The 18,344-nt window shown below is 44.0% G+C and overlaps 1 protein-coding gene across 8 annotated transcripts in view; it reads left to right on the top strand.

The window, feature by feature from the left end:
- Positions 1 to 18,344, top strand: part of RMDN2 (regulator of microtubule dynamics 2) — a 252,019-nt gene that overhangs the window by 77,660 nt on the left and 156,015 nt on the right. The window lies entirely within an intron of this gene.

Genomic DNA, 18,344 nt, shown 5'->3' with positions numbered 1-18,344 from the left:
AAGTACATGCATGCAGTGTTAAAAGGAAGTGTAAGGTACATACTGGCTTTAGCAGCTTGCCTGCTACTCTTGCACGTTTCAGACAGCTGAAAATCCACTTATTCGGATAAAGCTAATCAATTCACATAACTCCTTGCTGTACTTGTATGGATCCTGACTAGCCCTTTGAAAATGTACCTTATAAAATGAATTGCAGTGACGTGCTTTGCTGCTTATCGAGGAAAGTGATAGTGAATTTGAAGAACAGGTTTCTTGGAATTCTTGATGAACTAACATAAAGCTGAAAACAGTCCTATGCAGATTTATTTCAAGTTTATGGGAAAAAAAAAACATTTAGGACTGGATTTACTAAAGTGCTTCCCCTTTTCTTGGATTGATTTTTCAAAGTGCCGCTTACATGCAAAAAACAAAACAAAACCCAACCCACTTTGAAAGTCGATCAATTTAGGTGTGGTGCATGTAAAAGTCTGTGTGGGAAACCCCATTTTGCTGGAGGCATTCTGGAGCACAGAGTTGGGGGCGGGGAAAGCATTTGCACGCTGAAGAGCAGGCGTACGTATACAATACCGGGACAACCTAGCCTATTTTCAAAAGTGGACTCTTAGTGTGCAGAAGTCCACTTTGAAAATGTATGCACAGGCTATTATAACGTTGCCCTCCCCAGGCATTGCAGTGGCATGAATTAGTGGCCAGTTCAACTTTATAGTCACTCAAAGCTGACAAAACGTCCTAGAGACATTCACGGTGTGGGACTGAAAGCCAAATCCGGATTCCAGGAACACATCCTGATTGCATACCTCTTAGTTCAATGGTAAGGCCTCGCCTTTCAGTGACAACTGAGACTGATAAACAGAGGATTGGCCTTCCTACTGCTAATACCTCCGTCTGGTCCGGATTTAACTCCAACCTATTAGTAGCAACCCTGCTCCAAAGTTTTTTGCTTGTAGACTGTTTATAGCAGAGGATAAACCATGCAAATTACATTGAATTCATACCCTCCCCCCTCACCCTCACACAGTGGTGAGGAGAGAGGGGTGGGGAGAGAGTAGCCCCACTCATGCATTATACACTCCTGACATGCCCCCCCCCATACATAAACATATGGGGGAAGAAGGATTACAAAGTGCAGAGTGCAAGAAGGGTATGAGAAAAGAGTGCCGGGGACAAAGCGCATGCACACACACACACACGCACGTGAATAAAGGGGGCAGTACCCCCTCCACACACACCGGGGGGGGGGGCTACAAAGCAGAGAGGGAGGGGTAAGAATGTGTGTACCTGCCCCACACCCTTACTTATCCTCTTCTGCACCACTACCACCTATCCACATTCATCAACACCTCCCCTGCCCTCTCCCCCGCACCCCTTCACCCACAGCCAATGCATTGAAATCCTCAGCTGCATGTGTGGCGGGGGTCAAAAAAGCCAATAGAATGGGGAAAAATGGAAAATAAATCCGACATCATCATGACATTCTCATACTGCTTGGGTATCGATCCATGGTATGGCCGCACCTTGATTATTGCATGCAGTTCTGGTCGCCCCATCCATGGAGCAGGAACCGTCTCTTGTGTGTGTCTTCTAGCACGTTAGAAATGGTAAATAATATTAGCAGTAGTAGTAGTGGTGCTCTTCTCAAGGCTTGTCCCCTTTCTCCTATCTTCTTCCTTTTCCTCTTCCTTTTATTACCTCCCTCCCTCACTTTGCATGGTCCGTCTTTGTTGCTGCCCATTCTCAGCCAATGCATGGCCGATTTCCCTGCCTCCTCCTACCCTATTTCTCTGTCTTCCTTCCTTTCTCACAAGGTTCAGTTAACTAAACTTCTGTCCATATGGTACCAGCAGCTCTTAGGTTCTCGCACACTAAATAGTGGGGATAGAGGCAAGGAAATGACCTTCAAGGATTATATGTAGAGGAGCTCATTGTGGACTTGCTAAGGGTTTGGATTCCCTCTGAAGGATGGGGACTGAGGTAAATTTCCTCTGCACTCGATCACCTTGGTATGACCGGGGAAAGTCTCTCTTTTTTTTTTTTTTTTAAACTGAAAGATGTAAATTCACAAGTAAAGCAGCAGATTACTCGAAAACGCACTGAACATGTTGGAGTATGTTTTAGACAGTTTGACAGTCAAAATGATGACCACAGCATCTGTTTGGATGAACTGCATTAATTGTTGTAGTGTGTGAATGGCACATAATGCCTTGGGTCAGGAATGTTGTTCGCTATACAAGAAGAAACAGGCACTGTCAGCCTTGTTGTCAGAAGACTTTTATGAGGAAATGATTTAAGAAAGCAAAATCCCTTGTGATTGACAAATGACATTTTTTGCCCTTATAATATATAAACTAGACTTATGAACGTGTGGGGAGCACAAGTTTCAAGTGGTACCGATGCCGAAGAACAGCGCTGGAGAATATCTGCTGTGCATGATGATTACTTAAGGTTTGAGGAGTGTAATATACAGGGCTTCCCAAACCTGTCCTGGGGACCAGGATTTCCACAATGAATATGCAAGTGATAAGTTCGTATATGTTGGAAACTCTATACAAGCTAATTATCTCATGCATATTCATTGTGGATATCCTGAAAACCCAACTGGCTGTAATATCTCTGGGATAGGTTTGGGAAGCCCTAGTTAACTAGCATGACTTACTCTTCCTTCCGTGAACATAGAATGGGACATAATTCTTCTTGTCTCCCAATCTTGATTGTTAGCGGGAGCCCTCTCTCTGGCTTACATAAGCTACTTCTGATTATTTTTTGTTTTTTTGGCTGTTTAAGTTTGGTGTATGAGTATTTGAACTGTCAGCAGGTTGCACCATTTCTGGGAAGTTCACACTTGAACATTGTCCATGAGGCCTGCACATACCTGATCAGCTGTGAAGAGACAGGGCAGAGCGTCTTTAGCACTGATGCATGTGGAAGGAAACGCGAGGAGGAAATACATTGCATATGGAGGTGGGTAGGAGAAAGAAGATGGGATTAAAATGTCCTGTCCTTTTTAGGTAATATGGAAGTTGTTTATTCGTAGACATATCACATATATACATTCCTTTGTATCTTTTATGAACATTTTGCACTCCAAATACATACTGTTTCTTAACAAACTTGGAAGAAAATTTGTAAATCTCACTTGTATGTTACTCATTGAGCTGCTATATATTTTCTGCAAAAAAAAAAATGTATATTGAGATATAAGCTGCTATTATATGCAATAGCTCAGGGATGGCCAACTCCTATCCTCAAGAGTCAAGCATATCTGGTTCTCAGGATTTCCAATATGAATATGCATGAGATTGGAAGCAGTGCATGCAGATCTGTGTATGTAGATCTAGCTCATGTATATTCATTGTGGGTATCCTGAAAACCTGGCAGGCTAGATGTGCCCGAGGACTGGCTTGAGAACCCACTGCTTTACTTACCCGTTCCAATCCACTCATGCTTTTACAAACCTCTACCATATCTCCTCTCAGTTGTCTCTTTTCCAAGCTGATGAGCCTTAACCTGTTTAACTTTTCCCGTATAAAGGAGCTATTCCACCCCTTTATCATTTTTGTCACCCTTCTCTGTATCTCTTCTACTTCCACTGTGTCAGGGGTGGCTAAATCTGGTCCTTGAGAGCCATAAACAGGCCTAGTTTCCAGGATATTCACAATAAATATGCATGAGATAGATTTGCACACAATGGGAGGACATGCATGCAAATCTAACTCGTGCATATTCAGTGTGGATATCTTGGAAACCAGCCCTGTTTGTTGCTCTTGAGGACCAGAGTTGGCCATCCTTGTGTCAGCTGGAAGGTATCAGTAAAGAAGAGTTTGAGTGTGAATGGAAACCGTTCTCTTTCTTTCTTTCTTTTGAATTCTTATCCCAAATTTCAAAAGAATGGCTAACTATTGGAAGTGTATCTAAAAGATAAACAAAGTGAGGATATGAAGCACTTCTGTTCCAAACTGTATCGGAGAGAACTGATGCTAAACCAATAGCCAATACAAATTTGTAATTACCACAATATTCAGACGCAGTGGTTAATGATCAGAAAGAACTTATATAATCATGACCTTCATAATAGGCATCATCGTTATTGCTTTCGCGTATATAAGCTTAGTAATATGCTTAAATTCAGCGGGTCGCCATTATATAAGTTCTTTCTGATCATTAACCACTGCGTCTGAATATTGTGGTAATTACAAATTTGTAGTAACTATTGGAAGTATCATATAAACAGGGAAATTGATAAATATGGTAATTTTTTGTTAGAGAGAAAATTTCAGCTATTTTAAAAATTATATATTAAGTCAAAAACTAATTACCTATTCAGAGCTCAGCACACATTTTCTTTTCTCACATGCTAAAAAAAAAAAGAGTTGGCCCCTGATGAAGAAAACTATTGGTACACTAACGTTAAAAACTGTGTGCTAACACAAAATATAAGCAAAAACATCTGCTTAATGAAATGTGCCCAAAACATGGGTTTTGGGGTATAGAAACTGTATTCTGTGCAGAAATTATGGGTTAGGGCCACAAAACAGGGCTTAGGGGCATAAATTGTTTTAACCCCGGAGTTTTGCGCACATTATTTTTGTGCGTAAGCCTCTTTGCTTCATCAGGGAGTACAGTATTGTGCACAAAAATATGCGTAGAACCATGCGGCGCTGACTTGGAGGGCCTTTATTTTTATTAACTGTTTTATTTTTGTTTTATTTCGGTTTATTTTAATTATTTTATTATACTCTTATTTTTTATCATTGTAAACCGCTTTGAACAGTAATAGTACTGGTAAAACGGTATAGAAATGTGTTAAATAAATAAATTAACTGTCATATGTTCAACTGCAGAGCATTAAAAGAACAGCAGGTTCCTAAAGTAGAAGATTGGCTTGGAATGAAAAATTATCTGCAATAGAAAAATTCACACATAATACAGCAGAGGGCGGTATTAAGTTTCACAAGATTTGGTTTCCCTTTCTAACGCTTATTGAACAGCTGGATGCAGGTCAATGTCCCATCCTAATATTTTGTGGGACATTTTCTTGTACGTGTTTTCCTGTGTGCGCACACATTTGGAGCTTACAGGGAACAATGATGGAGAAACGCCAGCATGTTTTGTTTTTAATCCGGGCAACTTTCAGAAGCCAGTTACCTGCGTGTACAGCGATTTTATCTGTGAGAAAGAGATTTTTGAAAATTATCCACCTCCCATATGGCTAAAAACTGTGCATGTGGATCCACAATGCGCATTGTGTAGGGGCATTCCCAGAGGACAAGGTTAGGTCAGGGAGTAGTTTTGCATTTTCAAAACCACACAATTTCTTTTGTATGGAAAAAGTACCCGCAGAGAAAATAGGAGCAAATTGGTGCGGGCACTTTTTTTCCTGGGACAGGTTGCTTGATAATGGGCGCAAAATCCCCAGATGCTTTTACCTGGAGACTTCACAACTATGTGGATTTATATGAAAATAGTTCCCCCAAAAGCTTGAGATTTAGCCATCCCTTTATAAAATTGAAAATATAATGACCTTAAAGTGTTTGATGTACCTAAATCAAACATTTGTACATCTACTTTTAGAAGCAGATTCTCTCTTTGTTTCTTTTGTTTGATGGGTATGTTACCGTCTTCTGCATGCTTTTATAATGGATCTTGAGTTGTTGCAGTTCCTGCTATCTGTTTGCTTTTGTTCCCCCCTTCCTCCTTCATCTAATCCACCTTTGAATGTTTAAATTCTACTAATTCTTCATCAGGTTAGGAATCTCCTAGCCGGTATGATTAGATGGACACTTATAGGCTTGTTTGATAATATAATTCTGATTCCCTGTGTGAGGGTAATTGACCATTGTTTTCATTAGTGTTTGAAGTAAATTGATATTAAAACCATTAGTAGGGATGAGGAAATACCCAAAGTTTCAAAAATTTATTACTAGAGAAAAAGGCCCCCAGAGTTACTGGTGAGCAGACTGGTATTGGGGAAATCCCATCTTCAGTGGGGGTGTCGACCTTCTTAGAGGAGTCAATCGACATCATTAATAAAAGAGCAACTCTCTTTATATCATTTATAGCCGAGCAGGATAAAGAAAATATATTTAAGAAGTTTTTTAGATTAAGGAATATGTTATTTTGTGGGCACAAGTTACAAATATTTCCAGATGTGGCTAGGGTCACACAAGCAAGAAGAAAATACTTTCTTTCATTAAAAATGCGGGTACTTGCAATAGGTGCCACATTCTTTTTGAAATTTCCGTGCCTATGCTTAGTTAACTATCAAGGTAATAAATATGGTTTTGTGGATCCTACACATTTAGAAACATTTTTACTAGATAAAAGTCAACCTGAGGTATAGAGGGAATAATGTCCAGAAAAATAATCAATCTCCCTTCTCTTTAAATTATTTTGTATATACATATTAGAACAAATAGGTAGAATACCTTTTGTTATTATATGTAAGATTGCTTAAATATTTGAATGGTATAGATCTCCCCCAATTATGGGATATGTACTCAATGCAAATAATGATTTAATATGGGTTTTTGTAAAGTAGTTGTGTTATGTTGAAGTACACATTTTCTAATTTTCATGATGTATATAATTGTGAAAATTCAATAAAAATTAAATTTAAAAAAAAAAAACCATTAGTAGGGAAAGCATGTAGAGATATGGCTTTTGGAATGCTTTCCAGCATAGATTTGTGGAAGGGTTGTGTGTAGGTGTTGGGAGTGGCTGTAGGGTTGGGATGTGTGGTCAGTGTGTGTTTGGGGGAATGAAGGCTATGACTATTTGGTGTTGATGGGATAGAGAGGGTGTGGGGTTGAGTGGGATGAATGGATTTGGGTGGTGGAAGTGTGTGTTTGAGTATTGAGATTTTTATGTGGGGGATATAAGACTTTGTTGGGACTGTGTATGGGGATTTTGGGCAAGAATGGATGTGTGGGGTATGTGTGTGTTTTTTGGTGAGTTTGTGGGAGGGGTTTTGTGTGTGTGTGTGTATGAGGATTGGTATTAAACATAGACATGTAGAAGTGATGGCAGAAAAGAACCAAATAGTCCATCCAGTCTGCCCAGCAAGCTTTTTAAGGTAGTAACTGCCACTCCATGCAGGTTACTCCCATATTTCTCTTAAAATATTGCTCTCTGCAGTTATCCCCAAGCCTTATAGTACCCATACAAATTGCAGCTAGCAACATTTTTACTGGGTGATGAGCTACATTGAAAATTCAGTGTTGTTTGACGTGTTTTGCTTATGGACTTGTCCATAGAAGCAGTCGTGCGTTTTCCCTTATGTCTGCATATCAGTACCCCAGACCCATAGAAGTCAGGCTGCCTTGGTTGTTTTTTGTATCCTATTCCACCTTTCCCCTGCCACTGAAATTGGGAGCAATGTTGCGGTTGCATTAGAATCATCAAGGCATATTGGTTAAGGGTAGTGATCTCCATGCCTTCTATTAAGGGTAGTAACTGCTGCACCAGCAAGTTACCTCTCTGCATGCTTTCTCATTTCCGTGCTCCAGCATTTAGTGATCCACAGTGTTTATCCCATGCCCCTTTGAATTATTTGACTGTTTTTGTCTTTAGCACCTCCTCCAGAAGTGCATTCACCACCCTATTCATGACCCCTAGTTCTAATGTTTTCTTTCCAAGGGAAAAGGTTCAAAGTCCATGCCTCATTAAAACCTTTCAAATATCTGAAGGCCTGTATCATATCACCCCTGCACCTCCTCTCTTCCAGAGTATTATACATATTTAGATCCTTCAGCCTCTCCTCATAGGCCTTTCCATACAGACACCACACCATTTTGGTCACCCTTCTCTGGACCGCCTCCATCCTGTCTCTATCCCTTTTGAGATAAGGACTCCAGAACTGAACACAAGGACCTATACAAGGGTATTATCACCCCCTTTTTCTTATTGGTTATTCCTCTATGCAGCCCAACATTCTGCTGGCTTTAGCCAGATACTGCAGATCTCTAGAAACTATTACCCCAAGATCCCTCTCTTGGTCCGTGCACATCAGTCTTTCACCCCCCATCACGTATAGTTCTTTTGGTTACCGCATCCCAGATGCATGACTCTGCACTTCTTGGCATTGAATCCCTGCTGCCAAATCTTCAAGCACTCTTCAAGCTTTCTTAAATCTCTTTTCATTCTCTCTACTCCTTCAGGTGTGTCTGCTCTTTGCAGATCTTAGTATCATCCGCAAATAGACTAACTTTTTACCTTCTATCTCTTCTGCAATGTTACTCACAAAGATATTGAACAGAACTGGTCCCAACATTGATCTGTGGAACTCTACTTAACACGGTTCTCTCTTCAGAGTAGATTCCATTTACCATTACATGTAGTCTCCTATCAGTCAACTAGTTTGTAATCCATGCCACCATCTTGGCGCTCACTCCCAAGCTTCTCATTTTATTCACAAGCCTCCTATGCAGGACAGTATCAAAAGCTTTGCTGAAATCCAAGTAGATCACTTCGAGCACTCTTCCTCTTACAAATTCTCTAGTCACCCAATCAAAACAATCAATCAGATTTGTCTGACAGGACCTTCCCATGGTGAATCCATGCTGCCTTGGATCCAGCAACTCACCAGGTTGTACATTGGTCACTATACTTTCTTTCAATAGAGTCTCCATTAATTTTCCCACCACTAAGGTGAAGCTAACCAGCCTCGGTTGTGTGTTTTGTGGGTATGGCTGTGTGTTTCTAGGTAGCAGATGTGTTTTGTGGATGAGGGTTGTTTATAATTTGTATATATGTGGAAGGGTTGTGTGTATGGGGGGTGTCTGGGATATGGTGCGTGTGTGTGTGGTGGGAAGGGGTATAAGTAGGGATGTGTAATGTTTGGATAGGTTTGAGTGGGAGGGGGTCTATGTGACAGATGTATGTGTGAAAGGGGAGTTGAGTTGTGGGGGTTTGGGGGTATGGTGGAGGGTTTGGAGATGTGGGTGGGAGTGTGTGGAGGTGAATTAAGAAGCTGCATTTATTTTCCCTATTTCTGTGAAAGTTATAGGTGTACTGGCAACAGGTGTGTATTTGTGATGTGTGGGTGTTTTGGGAGTGTTGGGTGTCTTGTGCAAGTGGCATGGGTGAGTGTGGAGGAGGTGTATGTTTGCGCGTGTGAAGGCATATAAAGTCGCTGGGAGTGGGATGAGTGTGGGGGTGGGGGGAGAGAGATATGTTTGTGTATTATGTGCCATCCTTTGTCAGTTGCTTCAGTTATTTTCTGTCTCTCTCTGCCTGAGTTGCTGTGTCCTGAAGTTTGGAATGGAGCTCTGGTCAGCATTCTAATAGTACAAACGGCTTACGGTTTCTCACAGAAAGCCATGGAGACTTTGTTTGGAGGCTCAGTTCTCTGAAAATACTCATCTGATGTTTCTGGTTTTTGATCTTGTCCAAAATATTCACATTTTCCTCCTGCAATCTAACTGGGTCATTCATCAAATCGCATTAGGGCATTATCACGGACGTTAGGGCCCTAATGCCAGCGATTTAAAAAAAAAAAAAAAAAAAAAAAAAAAAAAAAAATGCATCACAAGATGTATATGCAAATTTTGGAAAAAAGGAGGAGTTTGGGTGGACATGAAAATGAGGGGTGTTTAACATTGTATGCGATAGTGTAACGCACATTATTGCACGTTTAACGCTGGAAATAACTATACCTTTTTTCCTGGCGATTGCCCACAAATTCTGTTTCGGGCAGGAGAGGGAGTGGAGAGAGAGCCTCTGGGGAGGCACACATATTAGTCAACTATTTATACCACTGTAGGAGGGTCAACTAGTAACTCGAGGTGAGGTCTAGGATTTGAGGGGCAGTTTTACATGTTATTTATTTATTTATTTATTGGTTTTATATACCGACATTCATCAGTGATATCACATCGGTTTACAATGTAACAAAAAAAGTAACAAAAAACATGCACAGTCAAATGTACAAATAGCAGAGTACACATCAGTGAAGATTTGATATGATTTGGAGTGAGGAAAGGTACACAAAGATGAGATTTGTACAATATGCTCTCACCCTAGCTTGATAGCAGCTAGGTAGCGAGTGCATAAAGCTTGGTGGAGAGTACAATGTACAAATCTCATCTTTGTGTACCTTTCCTCACTTCAAATCACATCAGATCTTCACTGATGTGTACTGTACTGTTTGTACCTCTGTGCATGTAAAACTGCCCCCAAACCCTAGACCATCTCCAAAACCTCACAAGTTTCTAGTTGACCCTCCTACAGTGCTATAAATAGTTGACTTATATGAGAGCCTTGTAAAGGGTCTCTCTTGCTCTCTCTCCAGCCCAAGACTGCCTTGCGATGCGAAAAATATTGCAGGTTTGATAAATTTAATGGTATCTCAAAAATTACCCTAACCATGCCCCTTTTTTATCGCAGGCAAAATTTATAGCAAAATGATGAATCTAGACCTAAAATTGGTAAATTTTCAACCTATTTTTGGAGAGTTATTGTTCCTATAGACAGACGGATGGACATTGATCCCTTTTACATAATTCTTCCCAGCATTTCATTTGTTGTAAAGCATAATAAAAAGAAAGTTGTAAAGTGCAGAAGTGCTTTTCCTAAAATCCACATAAATTGGAACATTTTGGAGGTGTTAGAATTGTCATCCGCGGGTTGTTAAAGTAATACCGGTAGTACTTCAGGTCTGAGAACAGACAAGGTTAAGACTCTGAAAGCGCATCATGAATTCAATATTTAAGTTCAGCACATTGTTTTAATCTAATAAAGGAATGTATTTCAGTTCCCATGTTCCTCTTCCTTGTGTATCTTTAAGTTTGCTTTTAAGGATCAGCACAGATAAATCAGATATAGGCATACTTTAAATATATTGTAATCTGCTTTGAGACCTAATGCGAGATATCAAACATCAATAAATAAAAAATTAATTTTTTGAAGCATTGCTAGACGCCCAATTTAGCTGGCCAGATTTAAGCCTTTAATGTCACTATCTAGATCCATTTTAAATTGCACCCCCCCCCCCCTCCCCCAGTGACCTGGTTGGGAAAATTGCTGCCTCATGGTTATATTGGTGTTGGGATCAGATATATTATATCAATGGGTGGTTTTAGGAATGAAGGCAGATAGACAGTATAGTGTACCCATTTGTAATGTAACTCCACAGTGCTACCTCATCTCAGGATTCACGTTCTTGTTTCTAATGATCCTCCCCACTTTCTTGAATTATTTTACTGTTCTGGTCTCTGCTGGGAAGGCTAATCCACTTTCTATGAACAAATAGTTTTTTGTTATTTTTTTCTCCTCTGAACCACGTGTCATGACCCCTATAACTTCCTTGGCATTGATAAATTGTTTGCTGTTTTGTAAATTGAATATCTCTGAATGTGTCTATCATATCCTTCTTCCCTCCTCTCTTTCAAGGACACACATATTTAAGTTCTTGAATCTCATTTCATGGGGTTTATAATGGAGACTCTGCGGCATTTTGGCAACCTTTCTCTGTACTGCCTCTAATTTGGTCTTCAACTGGATACAGTATTCCAGATGAGGCTTTACTAATGATCTGTATGGTGGCATCATTTTTTTTCTGCACACCCTGTACATCCTAGTACTCTTTCAGCTCTTATTGCCGCCTTGTACTGTTTTGCTCCCATGAAGTCCATAAGATGTGATCACTAGGGATGTGAATCGTTTTTTGACAATTTAAAAAAATCGTCAGATATTTTTTAAATCGTCAAAAATCATTAGAGTCGCGATACAATAGAAATTCCCCCGATTTATCGTGAAAAGTCGGGGGAGGGCGGGAAAACCGGCACACCAGAACACAGTGGCGTAGCTAGACAATTTGGCGCCCCGGGCAAGAGACTTCTTCGGCGCCCCCACCCTCCATCAAACAGCAGTTTGACGTCATCAAACTGCTCGAATCGCTCTCACTTTGCCACCACGCGTGACGCCGCTTATTGGGCACATTTTATTTTATTAGGCGTTTTGGCACTCCCTTAGACCCGGCGCCCGGGGCGGCCGCCCACCCCTCGCTACGCCACTGCCAAAACATCCCCTAAACCCACCCCGACCCTTTAAAACAAATCCCCCACCTTCCCGAACACCCCCCAAAATGTTTTAAATTACCTGGTGGTCCAGTGGGGGGGTCCCAGCGCGATCTTCCGCTCTCGGGCCATCGGCGCCATTTTGGCTGCCACTAATATAAATGGCGCCGATGGCCCGATTTAAAAAACAAAACAAAACAAAAAACCACCCTTTAAACTTACCCCCTTAGCCTCCCCCACTCTCCCGACCCCCCCCCCCCCCAAACTGTTTACACATACCTGGTGGTCCAGGGGGGCCGCGGGACCGATCTCCCATTCCCACGCTATCAGCTGCACTAAAAAAATGGCGCCGATGGCCCTTACCATGTGACAGGGCAAAGGTAGCGCCGGTGCCATTTTGAATATTGGCAATACGGCCGGAGGGCAGAAGATCGCTCCCGGACCCCCACTGGACCCCCAGGGACTTTTGGCCAGCTTGGGAGGGCCTCCTGACCCCCACAAGACTTGCCAAAAGTCCAGCGGGGGTCCGGGAGCAACCTCCTGCACTCCGGCCGTATTGCCAGTATTCAAAATAGCGCCGGCGCTACCTTTGCCCTCACTATGTCATAGGAGCGACGTCGGGTGGGGGTTTTTTTTATCGGCGCGGGCCTCATTAGTGATGTGAATTGGAATCGGAACCGATTCCAATTCACATCTCGTAACGATCAGATTTCCCCCCCCCCCCCAGCCGAACCCAATCGTTAAAACGATCGGGCACATGATTCACATCCCTAGTGATCACCCTGAGAGCTCCCTCTTGTTTGGTGCACTTCTATGTTATCCCCTTCACCCCTAATCAACTATTACTCTCTTGAATTTCTGCACCCCCCCCCCCCCCAAGTAAAAGACTCTACACTTTTAAGCAAGTTCTCACCGAAAACTGTATTTCCAAAAAATTCATGAAGGGATATACTGGGGGATCTTGGAGTCTCAAAAGTTTTATATTGTTGAATTTTTGTGAAATAAAACTGTCTGTGATGACTAGGAAGGGGGATACAGTTGGACACAGTTCCGTGCTGATCCTTCTTTGCAGCAGGGACATGTATGATATCCAGATAAAATCTCTTTTAAGAGAAACATTTTTGGGTTACCTTTGAGAAATGTATGTAAGTATTTTTCAGTGTTTTTATTGTGTATGTTGGCTTGTACGCCACCTAGGACCTCAGTCTAGGTGACATAAACATTAAATAAATGCAAATACTCTGTATAAATTGGTCAGTGCTTCTTGAAGATTTTTACACAATTATGATTGTTCACTTTATTTAGTTTTCTGTAACTAGGGGATGGCTGCCTTAGCTTCTGGGTTTTTTTTTAAAATAATGAAACTGCTGAAAATCCAACATCCCACTTTTCTTGCATATCTACTCACCAATAATGAGCTTTAAATGTAAGCAAATTACTTTACAAGATTTTGAGGTAAATTATTAGAAGCATTTGGATGGATAACTCAGAATTTGTTATCCAGCTTTCTCACAGGACAAGCAGGATGGTTGTCCTCACAAATGGGTGACATCGAGGATGGAGCCCACTACGGAAAACTTCTGTCAAAGTTTAATAGAACTTTGACTGGCCCCTACTGGGCATGCCCAGCAAGGCACTGACCCTGCAGCCAGCAGGGGTCTCCCTTCAGTCTTCTTTTTTCCGCGCAGCAGTTGCCACCCGGTGAAAGGAGCTCTCTAACCACGTTCCTGACAGGAATTTGGAAATTAATTTCCTAAGAAAATTTGCCCCTTCGACAAATTTTTTAGTCCTTACGGAACCCGGTAAGTTTTTTGCCTTCTTCCATCGACTGCCGTCGAATTTGGCCCTCGAGGCCTGTTGGCACTTACCGATCCCCAGCCTAAATTTTGGCTTCCAGCCATGGCAACGGGGTTCCGTCGTTGTCCGGATTGTACCCGGACTATATCCATCACAGACCCCCACAGGGTTTGTGTAATGTGTTTGGGTAGTGAGCATGATGTCCTGACTTGCACCAAATGTGCCTTAATGACACCCAAGGGTCGCAAAGCCAGGATGGAGAAGATGGGGCTCCTCTTCCATGCACCCACCCCAACGCCATCGATAGCATCGACGTCATCGGAACCGGCACCGTCGAAGTTGTACCATCATCGTCAACCCTCCGGTGACCGTCCGCCATCGATTGCTTCTCGGCCGTCGACTCCCGTCCCTTCCCCGGATGGGCGAGGGGATCGGAAGGAAAAGCACCGCCATCGACGGCACAAGTCTCGGCCTGTCGAGGATCCACAGCCATCGACCTCTGCTCAAGCCGAGCCACCGACGAAGAAGCCGCGAACAGACCGGACGCCCTCCACGTCTCGTTCGCCGGCATCGAGGAAACCCTCACCCTCTCGGGGTGTGGGGGCCGTGATCCCACCGGTTACGGTGGTCCCTCCGGCCCTGCCTCAGCCTCCCTCTCCCGTCGAGCCGGGTATGGTTACCCCTGGTCTCCAGGCAGAACTGGACCGGCTGGTCCAGGAGGCCATCGAGAAAGCGATGAAGAAATTACAACCTCCATCGGTACCGTCTCCGGCACCGGTTCCAGTGCCGCCCCCGGCACCGATGCCCGGCTTCGCCACCGAGGAGAGAACCGACCACCGAGCCATTGATACAAGCGCTAGCACCGCTACTGAGCCGCATGGAGGCACTCATGACGGCCCTTCCATCGGTGATTCCAGTGCCATCGACAACACCACCGTCTCCGACTGGTTTCTCATCGGCAGGAGAAACACCGTTTCGAATTCCCCCTTCCGGGGTAGTTCCATCGGTACCTTCTGGTATATCTCCACTGATTTATCCTTCGGCTCCATCGATTCCGCGCCAGGCACCGATTCCATCGGCAGCACCGAAGCCATCGATGCCATTTCTGGTTCCACCTACCGCACCGATTCCACCTCGGTTTCCATCGATGCCTTCAGAGCCTCAGCCAGGTCCATCAGGACTACAAGCCCCACATGATCCCTACGATACCTGGGGTGATGATGATGATACCTCTTCTGATACAGATTTGCCTTCGCCACCATCTCCTACAGAGAGTAGAAAAAGATCTCCTCCTGAGGATCTATCTTTCATTAATTTTGTGAAAGAGATGTCAGAAGTTGTACCTTTTCAACTACAATCTGAAGCTGATGACAGACACCAGATGATGGAACTACTTCAATTTCTGGATGCTCCAAAAATCATCACTTCCATCCCTATACACCAGGTGTTTTTGGATCTGCTCAAGAAAAACTGGGAATCTCCTTCATCGGTGTCACCAGTTAACAAGAAAGCTGACTCCACATACCTTGTCCAGTCAGCACCAGGTTTCCAAAAACCTCAACTGGATCATCGCTCTGTTGTGGTTGAGTCTGCGCAGAAGAAGGCCAAGCGTCTTAAGCCGCACTCTTCTACCCCACCTACCAGGGACAACAAATTCCTGGATAGTGTGGGACGGAAAGTGTATCATGGAGCTATGTTGATTTCACGCATAGCTTCATATCAACTTTACATGACTCAATACAACAGAGCCATCCTTAAGCAGATGCAAGACTATGCTGACACGTTGCCGGACCAATACCAACCGCAGCTTCAAGCCCTTCTTCACAAGGGATTTGAGGCAGGGAAGCACGAGATTAGGACTGCCTACGACATTTTCGATGCTTCCACGAAGGTTTCAGCCACAGCCATCTCAGCCAGACGTTGGGCTTGGTTAAAGTCATCCAACCTTCGCCCAGAGGTCCAAGATCGTCTTGCTGATTTGCCCTGCTTAGGCGACAATTTGTTTGGAGAGCAAATTCAACAGATTGTGGCGGAGTTAAAAGACCACCATGAGACGTTGAAACAACTCTCATCTGTCCCACCTGAGGTGACCTCCAAGCAACCGCAAAAGAAGGACTCTAAGAAGTCGTTCTTTCGACCACGCCGCTATTACCCTCCGTCAACTAGGGCTCGTCCTGCACGGTCCTCTAACAGGCCTCAGCCGAGAAAGCAAAGACCTACTGTAGCCCCACCTCCTGGGCCTGCGGCGGGCCTTTGACTTCCCTGTATTGAGCACATGCCAACTCCCTCTTCCACACATCCCTGTGGGAGGTCGGCTGTACCACTTCTTACCCCGTTGGAAACAGATTACCTCAGATCAGTGGGTACTAGCAATTATCGCACAGGGTTACCACCTCAACTTCATAACACTTCCGCCAGACTCCCCGCCCCTTCAGGCATGGAGTCTAACCAGCCATTTGACTCAATTACATCAAGAAGTATCCCTTCTTCTACAATCAAATGCTATAGAACCCGTCCCTCCTTGTCAACAAGGGAAAGGATTCTATTCCAGATACTTCCTAATACCAAAGAAATCAGGGGGGTTACGTCCAATTCTGGACCTTTGGGCCCTCAACAAGTATCTGCAAAAAGAGAAGTTCAAGATGGTAACCCTGGGCGCCTTGCTCCCTCTGTTGCAAAAGGGGGATTGGCTGTGCTCTCTCGACCTCAAGGACGCTTCCACATTGCGATCACACAATTCCATCGCAAATATCTGTGGTTTCTAGTAGGCCACGACCATTATCAATACCATGTCCTACCTTTCGGTCTGGCTTCTGCCCCACGAGTCTTTACCAAATGTCTCGTAGTGGTAGCAGCATTCCTAAGGAAGGAAGGTGTCCACGTCTACCCCTACCTGGACGATTGGCTAATCAGGGCCTCCACCCAACAGATAGCTCAATCCTCCCTAAAATTGACAATTCAAACACTCCTTTCCTTAGGGTTTCTTGTCAATTACGAGAAATCTTGCTTAGTCCCGTCTCAAACCTTATCCTTCATTGGGGCAGACTTGGACACCTTACAGGCAAAGGCTTACCTTCCTCTTCAGAGGGTCCACACCCTAATATCCCTGGCTCGCCAACTCCAGTCTCAGAACACTGCCACGGCTCGCCAGTTCCTCATTCTCCTAGGACACATGGCATCCTCGGTTCAAGTCACTCCCATGACCCGACTAGCCATGAGAGTAACACAATGGACTCTACGACACCAATGGATTCAAGCTTTTCAGCCTCTGTCCTCCATAGTCACAGTCACACAAGCGCTGCGCCTATCCTTAACCTGGTGGACGACTCAGGTCAACCTCCTTCAGGGCTTACCTTTTCTTCCACCGGATCCGCAAGTAATCCTAACCACCGACGCTTCTCACATCGGTTGGGGAGCCCATGTGGACGACTTCCAAACCCAAGGGTTATGGTCCAAAGAGGAAGCCGAACACCAGATCAATTTCCTGGAACTTCGAGCAATCCGCTATGCGCTCCGAACTTTCAAAGATCATCTATTTCATCAGATAATCTTAATCCAGACGGACAACCAAGTGGCCATGTGGTACATAAACAAGCAGGGGGGCACAGGCTCCTTCCTTCTGTGTCAGGAAGCTGCGCAGATCTGGGCGGAAGCCCTCTCCCACTCTATGTACCTCAGGGCCACTTACCTGCCGGGAGTAGACAATGTATTGGCAGACCAGCTGAGCCGTGTCTTCCAACCACACGAGTGGTCACTCCACCCTCTCGTAGCGACCTCTCTGTTTCGAAAGTGGGGTTTTCCCCGCATAGACCTCTTTGCGTCCCCTCAGAACCACAAAGTGGACGATTACTGCTCTCTCATTCAGAGCCAGCACTCTCGGTCGAGGGATGCATTCTCCCTCAAGTGGACAATCGGTCTGCTCTATGCATTCCCTCCACTTCCTCTTGTGTCAAAGACTCTCGTGAAGCTACGCCAGGACGGAGGAACCATGATCCTGATAGCACCTTACTGGCCACGCCAAGTATGGTTTCCAATACTCCAGGATCTCTCCATCCACAGGCACATTCCTCTGGGAAGGGACCCGCATCTGCTCACTCAAAATGACGGATGTCTCCTCCATCCCAACCTCCAAGCCTTGTCCCTGACGGCATGGATGTTGAAAGGTTAGTCCTTCAACCAATTAACCTTTCAGATTCCGTTTCTCGGGTCCTGATAGCTTCACGAAAGCCTTCCACAAGAAAGTCTTATTCATACAAATGGAAAAGGTACACATCATGGTGCACTTCTCGTCCCTTGATCCCCTTTCCTGTCCAATCTCCAAATTCTTGGACTATTTATGGCATCTCTCTGAATCCGGTCTTAAAACCTCTTCTATCAGAATGCATGTCAGTGCGGTAGCCGCCTTCCATAAGGGTATTGGGGGTAATCCTATTTCAGTACAACCCCTGGTAACACGCTTTCTTAAAGGCTTGCTCCATTTGAAGCCACCTTTACGCCCTCCTGCCCCATCCTGGGACCTTAACCTGGTTCTTGGTC

The sequence above is a fragment of the Rhinatrema bivittatum genome, chromosome 3 (genome assembly GCF_901001135.1).
Source record: "Rhinatrema bivittatum chromosome 3, aRhiBiv1.1, whole genome shotgun sequence".
Taxonomy (NCBI): domain Eukaryota; kingdom Metazoa; phylum Chordata; class Amphibia; order Gymnophiona; family Rhinatrematidae; genus Rhinatrema; species Rhinatrema bivittatum.
This window is presented reverse-complemented; position numbering and strand designations above follow the sequence as displayed.